This window comes from Sceloporus occidentalis, unplaced genomic scaffold (genome assembly GCF_023333645.1).
Source record: "Sceloporus occidentalis isolate IW3139 unplaced genomic scaffold, rSceOcc1.0.p SCAF_44, whole genome shotgun sequence".
NCBI lineage: Eukaryota > Metazoa > Chordata > Lepidosauria > Squamata > Phrynosomatidae > Sceloporus > Sceloporus occidentalis.
This window is the reverse complement of record NW_028317024.1, coordinates 5,894,890-5,912,877: the sequence shown is the minus strand read 5'-3', so window position 1 is coordinate 5,912,877 and position 17,988 is coordinate 5,894,890.

Here is a 17,988-nt window from a genome sequence, read left to right as displayed (position 1 = left end):
ATCAGCTTTGACTTATCATGGCCATATACATTTTGCTATACTCTATTTTAATAATAATAATAATAATTATTATTATTATTGTTGAGTAGTAGATTCTTCTATGTGGTTTGGGCAGTAGAATGGGTATACATAAAATTGTACCTTACACAAATATTATTTTTGGACAATTCCAGTTATTACTCTGATTTATTTGACTAAAATATGTTTTTTTTAAATGTCATGTTTGTGAATTCATACCAGTGAACTGTAAACCAGTGCAAATTATGCTTGCTTTCATCATGTTTATAGTTAATAAGTAAGGTTTGGTAAAATTTAATTCCTAGGATTCCTAAGAAAATGGCTGAAAATTGCCCAGCCAAGGTACACTATATGACCACACTTTCTAATTATTGATTTTAGGATGCCTGGTCTGCTAGGTCTGTTCTGTTCACTATAAGTGCTATGATTGTGTAGTGGAAGCATCTAGGAGTAACAACAAAGCAAGGGTTATACACACAAGGTTTGTTGTGTTTAGTATGGAGGAACTCCACAACACCGAACACCACTGAACGCCTTCGGGATGAATTGCAAGCCAAGCCTTCTCATCCAACATCAGTGCCTGATCTCACAAATGCTTTTTTGGCTGAATGGGTACAAATTCCCACAGACATACTGCAAAATCTTGTGGAAAGCCTTCCCAGAACAAAAGGAGGCCCAACTCCATAGTAATGCCCATGGTTGTGGAATGGGAAGTCCAACAATCTCATATAGGCGTGAGGATCAGGCGTCCACATAGTTTTGGTTCATATAGTATGAAACACATATCAGGTTAGACGCTTAATCACAGATTCCCATGCCACCCTACTTAACAACAACGTTTTTGTAAAGTTTATTTGTAGTTTCACAGTGCTAGTTTCACAGTGATAAAAAAAGAGAAACATGCCATTAACATTTGAAGAGTAGTCTGTTCACTATTACAATCCATGGAGCGGCCCATCAACATCAAATGCTGCTCCAGAATATTTTATTGTAACCCTCATTGTTTCTTATTTTCACCTAAAAGTAAATCGTATTTGTTGGAATTTTATTAATGAATTGTGGCATTTCAGAAACAAAAACAAGAGTTCTTCTGGAACAGGCGTAACGTCCACCGTTTGCTGATAGGAATTATCTTCACTCTGTGCTGCTCATTTCCGTTTCCAACCACTAGTGGTCACCCTTGTCACTCTGAACCACTCAGACTGATTATCATGTCCAGCTGCACTTAGACCTGATTGCCATGTCCAGGTGCACCTTGTTATCACAACCTATATAAACCTGCACAGCCCCGACTTGACATTGATGTTTTAGGACTGCCTGTTTGGTTCCTGATCTGCTCCTGCTTTGGTTCCTGATCTGCTCCTGCTTTGGTTCCTGATCTGCTCCTGCTTTGGTTCCTGATCTGCTCCTGCTTTGGTTCCTGATCTGCTCCTGCTTTGGTTCCTGATCTGCTCCTGCTTTGGTTCCTGATCTGCTCCTGCTTTGGTTCCTGATCTGCTCCTGCTTTGGTTTCTGATCTGTTTCTGCTTTGGTTCCTGATCTATTCCTGCATTGCGGCCAGCAACCCACAAGTGGACTCCAAAGCTGAGTGCCCTGCAAGTGGGCTTACCTGTTGTGTGTGCCCCATCCAGAGGGCTTCCTGCCGTGTGTGCCCCATCCAGAGGGCTTCCTGCCGTGTGTGCCCCATCCAGAGGGCTTCCTGCCGTGTGTGCCCCATCCAGAGGGCTTCCTGCCGTGTGTGCCCCATCCAGAGGGCTTCCTGCCGTGTGTGCCCCATCCAGAGGGCTTCCTGCCGTGTGTGCCCCATCCAGAGGGCTTCCAGCCAAGAGACTTTCTATCATTGTATGTTGTTGTACCATCATCTGCAATACAACTCTTAATCCGCATCTTCTGTCTGTGGTTTATTTCCTGCGTCTGTCTGTAACAACCCCAAGCCATCATGCATCGTGGGGTACAGACAGAGCCCCTCGTATCCCCTGCACCTGGGCTCTTATTAGACCTGCTCACCCAGTCCGTGACAACAGGCAAGGTAAAAACGGAGCCTCCTACTCCTATCTCTCAAACACCAAAAACATAAAAGCTGCTAGCATCCTCATTCTAAGAAAGTCTCTTTTTATAATGGATACCCTCTATAAAGGTTTTTAGCAATACATTTCACTGATTGCTATAACTAATAGGATCTAGAAATATAGAATGTCAGAAAACCAACCAATTATATTCACACACTATGTACAATAAAGTAAAAAATGACATAAACCTTATCTAACACTGCTTTTATCACATGTAAAAATGCTATCAGGGTTCCTTTTACATCCACTTTTTAAATCAGATTAAGCAAATCCATTATTCAGTGGATAAAATGATCATGATTATTTTCTAGTTAATCCTGAAGAAGTTAGATTAAAGTCCTAATCCCGTGCATACTTAAATTCTTGCGAGAAGATTTTGGGCACACTCTTTACAGCCAGCCATCTGCTTTAAGTGGATGATGCAAGATAATATAGTTTTTCAATTAATATTTTTTCAATGTTATATCTTTACGTATCTTTATGTAAGCAGCTACTGTGTTTTAAGTATATTCACCAAATTTTGCAACATGTAATGTGTTTAAACTGACAGAACATTTAATAAAAAAACAAAAATATGTATATACAATGTTAAATACTAGTTGATAAATGCATGCATATACTCAAGTATCAACAAAAATATATTCTTACCTGTCCACTCATTATTTATTGTGCTTTGCTAAAGATTTTGAAGATTTTTTTTGTTTTCCAGAAATGCTCAATAAAAATGTGTAGAAGTGTTTTTTATTATAGTATATAAAATAACTTTGAAATAATTTCAGCCGACATATGGGAAAATGTGCAAAAAATCTAAGAATCACAGGCCTATTACAGCATATGGACACCTTACACACACTCAATTTCAGAATTACATTAATTGTTGAGATAATGCACAGTACTTTTCTCCAACAATGTCTGTGAATGTTTAAGAATAAAATGTTATATTGTTGTTGTTGTTCCTAAAAAAAGACCCTTAGTCACATTGATGCTTTAATTATAGAAATTTTGTTTTTTTAAAAACAGCTGTTTGGATGCAATTTGTGGATCTTGGATTTGATTTAAGACAGAAACTGGCATATTTCATAAGTGTTTATCTTGATATTTAAGACCATTTAAGGTTGATTAGGTTATGAAACACTCACCTTCATAGTATTATTATTATGCTCAGTTTTCTATGCAATGTATTTCTGCAAAAGAATGTTGTCTCCTAAATTTATTTTGTGTTACTTTATTCCTGGGAAATTTACCTGAATGTTTCAGGTTCTCCCTTGATTTTTATTATTATACTGTTGCTGCTGATAGAAAAAGTAGAAGCATTTAGTTTATGATGAGACTACACCATAGCTGGATGCATTTCTTAGAATAAGAAGGAACACATTCCAATCATTTTTACATTTGTAAGAAACCATTTTTAAACATTTTAATTATTGAAAAATATATTTGATTTCCACAAACTACAAAAAGGCAAGATATACTAGGACAATGAGAATATAAAATGTACAGTATGCCTGGAAAGCAGAATGGAAAGATCACCGAAAAGGTCAAGGATTATGACAAAGAAACTGAATAGTATAGGGAAGAAGAGGCAGGTTAGCAACTAGATTTGGCAGAGCTAGTGCTTACAAACTGCAACTATAGTTTACATGGATCTGCTTATTTAGTATTTCAGCATTATAGAAATAAATAATTAAAAAAATCATATAAAACTCTCAATTACTGTTATATATCTTGTCAACAAGAATTAAACCCATTGACCATGCATTAAAGTACTGTTTAGTGCTATATACATCATATCAATATGACTCCATACTAAAATACTTTGTTCTTCCTCCATATCCAGCACAAACCACAACATATGTGCACCCCAAGTAGATATTAGCCAAACATTGTACTTGTATAAAATACTTGGGGACAGGGTTATTTTTTTAATAACATTGTTTATCTTGGATTCTATGAATTTTACACTTCCGTGTTAACTAAATCCCATATACTGAATAAGGTGTCTCCTGTAGTCACTGTTGGAGAACCTCAAAACTGGTCATTGTTCTCATGTTCAGCTTGATGTTTGATAGCAAAGTACTTTATTTGGCATGACTTTTGATAACCTTAGAATATTTGAAAATAAAATACAAAGGATTTAAAGTATGATGATTTTTAAATAATACATAATACTGTATGATTTAATATAAATACCCTGTTTCCTTTCTGTTTTCTCAGTGTCACTATTACTCAGTGGATTCACAATGGATTGTAATGAGCCCTACTCTCACGGCTGTTTCATGTAAAATTCACTCTATGCTAGTCAGATGTCAATGAACCTAAATTAAATATGTTTCCTTTGATATTCTTTGTCCTATAACTAAACTAATTTGCAAAATTAATTCAAACAGCATTTGAAACTTCCTAGGTATAATCCCTATTAAAAATGGAAAATCTTTAAACACTTATCTTGCTCAGCATGTTGTGCAAGTGGCTAGTTCCAATAGACTCAAAAACCTTTGTAAAATGTTCCAGTTACTAGACAAAAAGTTACATTCATACACATTTAGCCAAAATGCACTCAAAAAAACACACTCTTTTTTACATTTACTCTCTATCATTCTCTCATACTCTTTCGTTCCCTCTCTCTCTTATGCTCTCCGAATGCCTCCCTTCCCCTTCTCTTCTTTCTTCATCCCCATCTCCAAGGACATAAATTCCAGACAAACTTCTGCTAAAATGGCAGAGCGTTCGGTTACATCCTCTCCCAGACCATCTAATTGGAGCAGAGGAGGTGACCAAAAGCTCCACCATTTTGGTGGACATTCAAATGAGGTCATCTTAGGCCACAATAGCAGAGCTTCCAGTGGCGTCCTCTCCTCGATCCTTTATTCAGGGGGAGAGAATGTCATGAGAAGGCCCTCCATTCTGGGGACAGTTTACACAGGGTTATGTAAGGGAGAAAGGGTGGCATTTCCGGTGATGTCCTCTCACTGATTCTCAAATAGGAGAAGAGGACTTCACCAGAAGCTCCACCATTTTGGTGGACATTTACCCAAGGTTATCTTAAGGCAAAATGACCGAGCTTCCGGTGATGTCCTCTACCCAGATCCTCCAATTATGTCCACGGAGAGAAGAACAAGAAGATGAAGAACAAGAAGATACAAGACACAGAAGCGGAACTCTGAGACACAGAAGTGGAAGTGGTCAGCAAACAAGGTAGGGAGACATTCAGAGAGTGTGAGAGAGTGTGTGTAAAAGAGCCAATGAATTTCAGATGAAAATCTGTTTATGTTAAAAAAAATGATTTGATAATAGAGATTAAGCATAAAATCCACATGTATTTGTTTTTTTACTTTTGCCAATGATGAACATAGTAACTAAGCGGGTCTACATTATATTTTTTTCCGGTTCTTTTATGTTGTCTCGTCGTGTGGCTTTGAGCATGCATTTGTCATGGTTGGCCTTTCATACCGTAAGGACCTTTTTAACATAGATGCAGAATGGCACCTCCTCACCCATGTAGTGAGCCTTGCTGGGTACCTATCATTTTCAAGTGTGTACATAATGCTTTATGTCAGCATAAAATAAACTTCTTTGCAAACACAACATTTCCTTCATTAAAAACCTCTCAACAAAAATTATGTAGGCATCTTACTAAAACTTTTAGTGCAGCCATGGGCTTTAGGACTACTATAAGCAACCATAGTAACTAATGCCTTGTGTTACCCTTGTGTGTACTCATAACTGACATCATCCTATTATCACTTTCCTCTTATAGTATATATTGTTGGTCCATGGTGCTTGCCAACATTATTTTTCTTCTAAAGTGAGAGTTTAGTCAATGTGGAGCAATTCAACAGTGCACTTACTGTGGCATTTAACTGTTTATTATCTTTTATCAAGCAGTTTGTCACATAATTTCTAAATGTAGTTTGCTGAAGAGAAAAAAAAATCCACTTAAAGAATAAAAAAATGTCTGACTTAAGTTCAAGCTTCTGACACTCAGTCATGGTTAACTGCTTATATGAAAAGGGCTGTTCATTTAAGGCTGTCAAAGAAATTTTTGGCAACAGGTAGAAAAAAAAAAACAAGAAAAAATGATAACTCACTTTCATGTCCTAGAATCCCCAAAAATAACATATACAGGAAAACAGAAACGGCATTACACAAAGTATTTTTTTTGTATTCATTCTGGTAATTAAAGAATTACCACTTATACTTTGGTTTAATTATTGTTGAGGGATTTAATGCACATCAAGGGAGGCTTCAACTGATTCAGAGCATAAACTGTAAATACAAGTCTTTTAGATAAACTGTTATCAAAAGTGCCCTTAAATAAATATTTATATAGCCTAATACTTTAAAGAGTCAGTTGTGCCCAAATTTGTCAAGGATGAGTGAAATAGCAGCTTCCTGTACCTGCACATGGGTACTTGCACACACACATTTTGCATTAAACCCATCAGCATCTCATTGTGATATCAACATGAGCTACTGTGCTACTAGCAGCAAAGGGAAGAACTGAAGAATCATACTGCAAAGCAACATTAAATTAATGTACAAAAATGCATTTTATTTTGCCAGTTTTTAATATAAAACATAATATTGTAAATGATTATAATAAGCAATATAAAAATTGAGTACCACCTAAAATATACTCAATTGAATTAAATGCAATAGGGAGAAAGGCTAAACATAAAAACTGCACAATTACACAATCACAAACATTTTAGTTGGACGCTTTTTATTATTATAATGTTTTTATTCAGGAAACAACATATTTTGCAGTGCTCTACATCAAGGTAATACATAACAAAACATATTTCAACATACAGAGAGGAAAGAGGAGAGCCTTGTCTGCTAGAGCTTACAATTCTTGATGGGAAATGAGCCATCTATATGGGTGTGTTTAGCCCAGAGTAACTTGCCTGTGGTTCCTGCAATCCTACCTATGTCCGTCTACAACCACCATGATAAAAGCATGGAAAATTACGTTTTCAATGTTGTCTCATGGTGACTGGAATTTGGTGTTGGTTGCAATGGGATTGCTCAGATATTTTCCCCAGGAGGTCTCTGTTATCTTCCCTACTAAAGGGGAAATCTGGTCACAGTATAACATATGTCTGGATTTTTTATGCCAAATGAAAGAACGTTATCTACGCAAACAGATGACTAATGATCACACACTTTATACAGTTCCCTTAAACCAGTAGTCACACAGTGCTTTTTAAACAATCATTGCAGCTGTGTTCCAGCTACTCTATGAAAAGGAAATTGTTGGCTTCTAATTTAAGATAATGGAAACACAGAAACATAACGTTGTATTTAGATTTTATTTGACCAGCAGGAGCCCAGTAAAATTGGCAGGTATGTGTCATACCAGTGCTTCCTATTTATGACTGTGTACCATATGTGTTCCTCTGGCCTCCTCCTCAGATTTTTGTTCTGGCATTTAGAATGTCACTACTGTGTGTAGAGGAATGAAATAATTATTTAGTCACTGCAGACTTTATTAGTATCATCATAATGTAGAAGAAAACAGGCTTATGTGAATCTGTATGTTTTGTGTATATATTCTCTATATTACTCTATAATTAAGAGAAACCTCAGCAATGTTCTAGATAAATTTACTCCATCAGTGCCTTGCTAATGAGTTAGAGCATTTTAATTAGGATGTTACTATAAGTTCATGCAATTAACAGTATCAAACAAGTAGCTTGATTCAAATTAAAAAGTGATGTGCGTTGATTAAAACATAGTTTCAACCACTTGCAAAACTATGCATAAGGATTCTATTTTACAATCTCAAGTATTATGCCCATTATGAACTGACATGGACATAAGCCATAGGTAGATCTTGGAATGGCTTTACTGCTTTGGCTAGCAACAGGGGCAAAACATTTCAAAGATAAATTACATTGAATGTAAATAAAAGTAAAATTTCATTATGATAATAGGACCACAGCATGAAGGGTCCTCTGGCACAATATGGGAAATTACATCTGCATTTAATTTTAATGTTGCATTATTGTGAATATTGTTTTAAATTTAACTTTTTTTTTATTTTCTATAACACATTTTCTGTCTGTGAACATTGATATTATTATTTATTGTTTTATATAGCACCACCCACAGCCTTGTACAATGGGTAAACAAAAAATTACAAGTAGCGCATAGCATAACAATTTGAATTACAGAAACAAGTGGTAGGGAGGGCCCTGCTCAAACATTATGAATATTTATAATATTCCCTAAGATTTTAGTTTCAAGCAGACACTAGATTTTTTGTTAATAAAACTAGCCTCCTGTTTCACATTTCAGCTTTAGCATGAGAGCTATCCATATACATTAACTTAAGGCATGTCCCCACACCGTACATTGTTGTAATTATAATTCTCCTTTAAATTGTCATTTAGAATCTTCAGATGGTTTCAAGAAAATATCATCACATGCATTTTTTTCTGACAAATATCAATCCTAAAACATAAATCCTGTAATCCTTTCAGAATTTATATCACTTGAATATTTCTGCTTTCCCATTACTACATTAATCCAGTATATATTATTAGAATCGTACTGGAAACTGACAAGTACGAAAGGAATGTTAGTTCAGAAACATGACATGGAGCCACTGAACATGAGTCTAAAAATATGAAATGTCTATGCTAATCTTGACCTTTCTGTTAATTGGCCATAGTTTGACACACAATTGGGGACATGACATGACAGTTACTACTTAATAAACATATGGGGAAAACTACAGTCAGTACGGAACATATAAAAACACGCACGAGGAGTTTAATTTTGGAAATATGTGTGCATACAGATCCATAGCAGACTTACCTGATGAAAGCTCCAATGAAGACTTATTTTCCCACCCTTTAATGAGGCAGAATATATTGCCTGCCTTCGTTTGCTAAAAATGAATTCCTGTAGTAAAGCATGCTGGGTACATTATGGTACATTATGGCTGAGGACAGGTAATTGAGTGGCCCTGGAAAAAGGGTAGAACAAACTTCAATAATGACAAGGCAGGTGCTCAAAGTAAGGCACTGGAGCAGACAAGTTAACAAACCAAGGCAAAACAATATATGTGATAACCAGCTTCCACATGTATTGTGAACTTATGAATAGTAGTACATTGGATGTTATGTGAGGTTTCGAAAGCTGGGGTGAGCATACTGCTCAGTTAGGGAAGCAGATTTCAGATAAATGGTTGTGTACTAGGCAAAAAAAAAGTCAAGCATATGCCTGAATCAGGTTTCAGCTAGTTAAGATATTGAAGCATACGATAAAGATGGTTATTGTAATAGTGTATTATCGCCATACCTGGGAACTCTCCAGGTTTGACCCGGAGATTGCCGGGTGAGCGCTGCTTCTCAGGTTCTCCGGGTCAAGACCCGAATCCTCCGGGTTGCTGGAGTGTGATCTTGACACGCCCGGCTCCCCGCCCATTTTTCCTTTAAATGGGGGTGTTTCCCTCTGCAGGAACGCCACCGACGTCAGCGGGACCGCCCACCGACATCACGGGACCGCCCACCAACATCAGGGGACCGCCCATGTGCAGTCCTGGCCGCGTCCTGCAAGGTGACTGGGGTTTAGCCACATGCAAAGATATTATTAGACCAGTTTATAATATCACTTTGTAGCCCCACGTGCATGTAATTTCACTTTGCAAGTTATTTTTAGATAATAATATTGTATTTAAAAACATGTTGATATGTAACATAGAAGCATAGAGTTTAACAGCAGATAAGAACCATTTGGCCTACCTAGTCTGATCATTTTTCCAGATGTAAAGAATCAAACCTTAATCAGACCTTGGTCTTGTTTTAGATTTAGGATAGTTATATGCTTATCTTATCCAGCTTTACATTTCCTCATTGTATTAGCCTGCTTTCTTATTTGCTATATTCCCACAAATTTTCGAGTTTTTAGGAAAAGAAGGGTTTACATATTGTTATTTTGATCATATCATCTAATTTACTACAAGAAAAATAAGAAATATGGTGAAAAAAACACAAAACTTTTTTTCTTAGTTTTATTCAAAAACATTTTTTTTACTCTTCTAGAAAAGCTAATGCTAAATAGATTAATATTTCTCCTGTTTAGTTTAATTTAGAAATACCCAATGTTTACCATCTGAATTACCATGAGGTGTCTAGTTTTTAAAAATGTATAGTTTGGTGAGGTTTAATTGAACTTGCCAGCTTGAAAGATGTCAAGGTTCCATTTTGAAAAACTGAAATGTGCACGTTCCAAATGTGGTATCACTATACTCCAGAGATGTTGCTAAACACATATTATTATTAATATAATTATTTATTTATTGTTTTATATAGTGCCATCATATTCTACAGTGCTGTACAATAGGTAAACAGAACATGACAAGTAGTATATAACATAAAAACCAGACTTAAAGGGGTGTATAGGATGTCACCTGGAGCATCGCCATTTTGCCCTAAGACGAACTTCCTCCAAAATTGAAGAGCTTTCAGTGACATCCTCTCCACCAGTTTGAAGATCGAGGGAGATTACGTCAACAGAAGCACCGTCATTTTGCCCTAAGATGTCTCCTCCGATTTAGAGAGCGTGAGTAAATGATAGTGTGAGTGAGAGAGTGTGTGAAATGGCCCAGGAGTTTCGGCCTGGAAATTCTGATTTTTTTTGCTACGTTTTCATCTGCTTTGTGGGTGGTCTGGCCTAGTTTTCGTGGCTTCGTACAAATCACCAAATTTGCCACAATGTCACTATTGCTAACTTTGAAAAAAAATTATATGGTATGATCAAAATATTAGTATTTAAAGAAAGCCCTTCCTGTCCACGAAAAATAAATATATCATTTGTGTGGGTACAGTAAATGACAAAGATGAACATTACACGTAAACAAAAACCTCAGAAATGTTGAAACATCTTGATGTCTACAATAAATGTTATATTACATGTGTGATGTCCTTTAGTAATATAATAAGTTAGTTGTGTAGAATGTCATACATAAAGCAAAAACTATTGCATAAAACCCAATACAATCTTTGCTGTCCTTTCTGGAGGGAAAATAACTTTGTCATAGCAACTGCTAAAGAACAATATTTTTGGTCGTCAAATTTCTTGCGTTCTGGATTTTTTTCAGCCTGAATAATAACCATGAAAGCCTGTAAAGTGGCTTCTACTGACTTCTATGAAAGAGATATCCAGTATATAAATGGTTGCAATGACATACATCAATACACTGATTATTACAAGCAATCAGTCAGAATTTATATATACATGTATATATGTAATGAATTCTTTATCATCAACAAATCAAAAAATTTAAATTGGCCTAAACATGTAGCTTTTAACAAATTTCAGAATAGTTAAATTACATAATGATGCCTTACACACAATACATCTTTTTTATTAAAGTGCAATAGTGTTTTTTTCAGAGGTCAGTAAGTAACAATTGAGGAGAGGTCTTGCTATTCTGTGATGTCCAGGTTACAACATTTTGGGGGTTATGAATAAGCAGCAATTATTGCGCAAACTGAAAGTGGAAATGCTTTTTATGTGCATCTACGGCTGACCTCCACAAATTGCAATGGATCAGAAGAATAGTGGTTTGGACAAAATAAGCAGAAAGGTAAATGAATGCCTGGAGGTTGAGAAGTAAGAGGCATGCATCCATAGGCAGTCGTGTGTAAGGGAGGTGTATGTGTATGTGTGTGTTTATGTGCAGGTATGTATAAAGTAGGGCTGCAACAACTAATCGATAAAATCGATAATAATCGATAATGAAAATCGTTGCCAACGAATTTCATTATCTATTAGTTGAATCGATTTTTATCGATTATTAAATGAGGGTTTTTTCAGAGCAAACGCTCTGAAAAATACCCCTCATTATATAATCCGTTTAGTCTGACTCACAGCAGCAGCTCCTACTTACCAGTCCCTCCCTGTAATCACTGTGACAACTGGCCCCGTCCCCTTTCTTCTCCCAGAAGGCCAGAACCACATGGCTGTGACACTCATGTAACTGTAAGTATAAAATTAATATTTGGGCTACTGAAAGTTAGGGGAGGTGGGAGTTAATTTAGGGGCAGTTATGGTTAATGGGGTGTTTAGGGTTAATTTAGGGGCAGTTATGGTTAATGGGGTGTTTAGGGTTAATTTAGGGACAGTTATGGTTAATAGGGTGTTTAGGGTTAATTTAGGGGCAGCTATGGTTAATAGGGTGTTTAGGGTTAATTTAGGGGCAGCTATGGTTAATGGTGTGTTTAGGGTTAATTTAGGAGCAGGCAAGAAATGCATTTTATCAAAGTTTTTTTATTATGCTGTTTGTATTTAATATAATTTGTTTATTACATTATTTTAAATAAATGAAAAATTTACATTCATTTTTTTTATCGGATTAATCGATTAATTGAAAAAATAATCGGCCAACTAATCGATTATGAAAATAATCGTTAGTTGCAGCCCTAGTATAAAGGCAGCGTGTATGTGCAGTTGTGTGTAAGGGCAGTGTTTGTGTATATGTATATGTGTTTTTATGGGCAGATATGTGTGTAAGGGCAGTGTATGTATGTGCATGTGTGTTTACGGGCAGGTGTTTGTAAAGGCAGTCATGTGTAAGGGATGTGGAAGAATACAGGATGAACTCATATCCCATATGAGTTTTCCTAAAACTGCACGTCCACACTATTATCCGATAACACCAGTTTGGGTTGGAACTAGGTACAAGGTCCTTTTGGATGTAACAACAAGTATCCATTGCCTACACTTTTGCTCTGTTATTTTGTAGATATGCTGCTTACAAGGACATACTGCTACTTTATGTCTGTGTGTCTGATTTCTCTCGAGCCACTCGATAAAGATATCTACATAATTTGGAACCCCAAGGTAAAGAAGTACTTGGAAATTCCCCGACAGGGAGGTGTATGTGTATATGTGTTTTAGTGGGCAGGTGTATGTAAAGGCAGTGTATGTGTATATGTGTGTTAATGGGCAGTCATGTGTCATGGCATTGTATGTATATATGTGTGTGTATGGGCAGGTGTGTGTAAGGGCGGCATGCATGTGTATATGTGTGTTAATGGGCAAGTGTGTGTAAAGGCAGTGTGTAAGGGTCCTGGGAGGGAGGCTGCTGCTGTGGACTACTCTTCCAATGATGGACACCTAGCTGGCTGACAATCATGAGAGATCTATAAATCAAAACAAAAAAGTGTCCCTCTTTCACATTTTGAAATGTTGGGAGGCATGCTGTATATAATACCTAAAAAGCAGTAGTTACCTGAGCTTAAAATATACATAATATTGAAGGCAAGTAATACACTTTTACGACTGTGAATATTAAAATAACAATAGGCATTCTGATGTAAATGTTTTATCACCTTTTATCAAGAATGTTCTTGCTGATTTGACCATTAAATTGGTTGCTATAGAGATAAAAGCTTGCTTCAAGCTTTACTCCTAATCTCTTAGACACCATATGCCACCTATGGTGACCCTAGGCACTTAGAAACTATTCTTACTTCATTTTTTCCACCAATCTTGTTTTATGTAAGTTAATATGTATATATTATAAAAATAAAGAAATGTTGAGGCAGATATAAGTATCTAAAGTAACTAGGTAATTGTTATAACCTTTTTGCTAGTGAGGAAATCAACGCAAATATCCCATCCCATAGACAAACGCATGGTCACCAAAACATTATGTTTGCCAAACCCCCCCTCCTTCAGAAAATTATTGAAATAACACATGCATCACCTCCTTGCCTCCTGAGTAATGTATGTGTATTCCAATACCCTATATACACCAAAATTATAATACTGAAAATGTTATGTTTACTAGATATAATATATATGTAGACACACAACATTTAGTATGTAGACTACTGTGGTGACACCCCACCACTCCAAATATTATTTCTAAATACACTACTACCAGGGTTGGTGCTACTAGATAGCAACATATACACCAAAATTATAATGTTGAGAATGTTATGTTTACATATGATAAAGGGGGAGATAGCTCTAGATAGAGACTGAGCTACTATATAAACAGACTAGATGTTCTTAATAACATTTATCCATTTTTTATCAATTGTGCTTTACATTAACCCCTTAATTTTTTTACCTAGGGCCTCTATAAAAAAAAACCTAAGGCAGCCATGCCTTTAAATCTTTGAAACAAGCTCCTGACTGTGATGTGTTTTAGCTTAAAATACATTTTTGGTCATAAAAAGTGGTTTCCTCGCGTTATGCATAATTACTTTCTTACTTTTGTATTAATTATGCAGTCCCAATACATATTTTGCTTAAAGATGTCCCTACCTATTGTTGACTGGCAAAAAAAAACAAAATTTGAAGTAGGAAATATCGTGCAATTTCTTTCCGACAGCCACAATGTTACCATTGGCTTTTAGCCTAAATGCCAGCTGTTCAGTACTTGTAATTATCACACAAGTACACAGCTTCTCAACATGTGAATACCATGCTTTATTTAGTTAATACATTTAATGATCCTTTACACCAAAGAAGGAAGCATGCATGTTTAAATAAAAGCAGCAAGAAATTCTTTGAAAGGTAATTACACGGAAAATGTTATTTTTATTCTGTCTAATCTCATTCCGATACAGCTGTCACTTGTCTCACTATATTACATGGTAATTATCATGAATTAACAAATGACCCTGATTTTTACATAAGTAAGATGCACAAAAATACGATAAACAGAAATTACCATGTGGCTTAAAAAAATTTGTATGTAATTATTTAATATAATTTCTAAATCAATATAGACATACATGTTTTTAAAAGTAAATAATGTTGGTTTTTTTTAATATTTGTATATATATATATATATATATATATATATATATATATATATATATATATAGTATAAATGCAGTATACACTGTATATTTACATAATCAAATTGTGAGTCCACCAAACAGGTATTATCAATTAAAGAACCAGTGGTCCCCAACTCCCCACAGGGGAGCCTTGGTTTGTTTTGTGTCTAATGTGAACAATATATAATCTAGCATTATCAATAGTGATTAATATTTTAGTATTTAATCAAGGTGCTTGGCAAGTTGTTAGTGCGAGTGCATGAGAGACAACAGAGATGTCTTTGGGGAGATACGATGGGCCTAATGTTTGTTATCCTTTATCAAATTCTATATTGCTATTTTGTTTAATGACGGCTCAGATCACACTCACCAATATGCCCTTCCATTTTATCCCTGTTTGCATATGCCCTATTGACAAAGAAGTGTGTGCTTTTGTATCTAAAGTTACGATGTAGTGAGATGCAGCATATAGATAGTGGTTGCTTTTCAACTTAAATTTTCTAATTAAAGCAGCAGGAAGCCACTAACTATAATAAACGTGTAGTCATTAGCACTTAAATAATTTTTATTTCATTATTCTAGGTAATTAAAAAAAATATATATATCACAAAGTGGTGTAAGTATGAAAGCACAAAAAGGATTAAATTAATAATCAACAGTTTTGATCTATTTGATATAGTTCAACAATTGGGCAGTGTTCTATTTCCTGGCACCTCGGCAGCAGTGGCGTCGCCAGGGGGGGGCCAGAGGGGGCCATGGCCCCCCCTACATTATGCTGTGCCCCCCAGTGTGCCCCCCCAATTGAAACGCTATACCATCGACCCGGCCCACCGCCGGGAAACCGGGACATTTACCGGTGTTCCGGCACACTAAGCTGCAATTGCAGCCGATGCGGCTGACAGTTTCAAGGCAGCTGTAAAGCCGCCTCCGCTGGCCACTTAATGGATTGCCGGCATGCCGATCACTGACTGAGGCTCTTCGTCCTGCCCCTTTGAAGGGGGTGGGCTCTTACGGAACAGTTGCTTGTCACTGCCTGACAGGGAGAAGAGCATGAGGGAGAAGAGCAGCGGTGTTACAGTGGAAGAATGAAGGCCAGCAAAAAAGTATTTTATTTTAAATAAATAGTGGAGGTGACAGAAGGAGGGACATTAACAAGTGGGGGCTGCCTTGGCAAAATTAAATAATACACAAAGATGGTGGCTGGGGACATAATTACACATCAGGGTGGTTAGAAGGATGTCACATATATCAATACACAAATGGGGGGGTTAATACACATGGGTATGGGGGCCATTATATTAACCAGTACAAGGGGTTGGTGCATCAATACACAAGGGAGGGGGGCTGGCTGGGGCCATCAAATAAATCAATACATAAGGGAGGGGGGCTGGCTGGGGGCATCAAATAAATCAATACAAAAGGGAGGGGGGCTGGATGGGGGCATCAAATAAATCAATACAAAAGGGAGGGGGGCTGGCTGGGGGCATCAAATAAATCAATACATAAGGGAGGGGGCTGGCTGGGGGCATCAAATAAATCAATACACAAGGGTGTATAGCAAAAATGCACAAAGGGGGGTGGCTGGGGGGGCACAAATACACAAGGGTCAATACACACAAACAACAAAGCAATGTGGAAGGCATTTTTTATACTATTAGTAGGTTATCTCATCCTGATGTGGGGGTCCATATGGCAGCAGAGCCTGTCCTGGTGCATGTGTTTGGGTGTCAGTGTGGCAGACCCTGTTCTGATATGTGTTTGGTCATCTGTTTCCTGGTACTTTACTTGCTGTAGAGGGTTAAATAGAACTTTGTAATTTTTATTTATCCAGATTTTGTGGTCACTTCAGAGGACAAAACTTTCTAGGCCTAGAAATCAGTGAGAGGAGAAGTAAAGGTATTGTGTTATTTACTCTTATTTCAATCTGGATATATATTATTAAAAAGGAAACGTAGATGTTGGTTCAGAGTTTGTGAAACTCAATTCTTGATTTCATTATACAGGACGCTATTCCCCTTTGGTTTCACAGTCCTTCCCTGTTAAGGGAGACCAAGTGGTATTCAGCTTAGTTATATGCAGCTGTATGCATTTTGTTATCTGTGATGAGGTGTTCATTTGGTGACGCAGTGCTAAGATGGTTGTGTTGCATTAATGACTAAAAGTTTTGTTGAAGTTTCATATTTCGTTTTCAAGAATATTGTTAAGAATAATGCTATCACTGTTTTGTTGCGCTGAATAAAACTGGACTTTTTCATCTAAAAATTTTTGCAGTAGCAAATGTTTGATTCCATTATGTATAATCTCCTTAATTTATTTGGGCCTTTTAACTTTTTGGATTTCTGGGATTTTAATAATGTGATAAAAAAGAATGATTTATAGTTGTTTGGATGTCAAATAGTGTGTCAAATTCTGTTGATCTATATCTGCTATGCTATGTTTTCATACATTATTTATGTATACCTGCAAATACGTTTTTTTTTTGTCTTATTCAGTTGCATGTGCTGTTTCCATGTGTTGTTTATTTGATCTATACCTGAACTACAGGGTGTAAGTAAAAGAGCGGTATGGTTTAGTGAATGAGGGGACAAAGGGACTCTGGGGATGATTACAGGGGAGAGGACTTCTCAATGTGATGGTGCAGTCAGAAGGAGGGAACACTGCACTCTCACAGTCTTCCCCTGATCTGCAGTCAGTGTGGCAAATATATTGGCAGCAGGGTCTAATATTAATATATATTGGCTGCAGGGGCTAATATTAATATATATCGGAAGCCGGGACTAATAATATATACCGGCAGCAGGGTCTAATATTAATATATATCAGCAGCAGGAGCTAATATTAACATATATTGGCAGCAGGGGCTAATATTAATATTTATTGGCAGCAGGGTCTAGTATTTTTATTCATATTGGCAGGAGGGTCTAATATCAGCAGCAGGGGCTAATAATATATATCGGCAGTAGGGGCTAATATTAATATATGTTGGCAGCAGGGTATAATTTTTATGTATATCGACAGCAGGGTATAATATAAGTATGTATCCGCAGCAGGGGCTAATATTAATATATATCCGCAGCAGGGGTTAATATTAA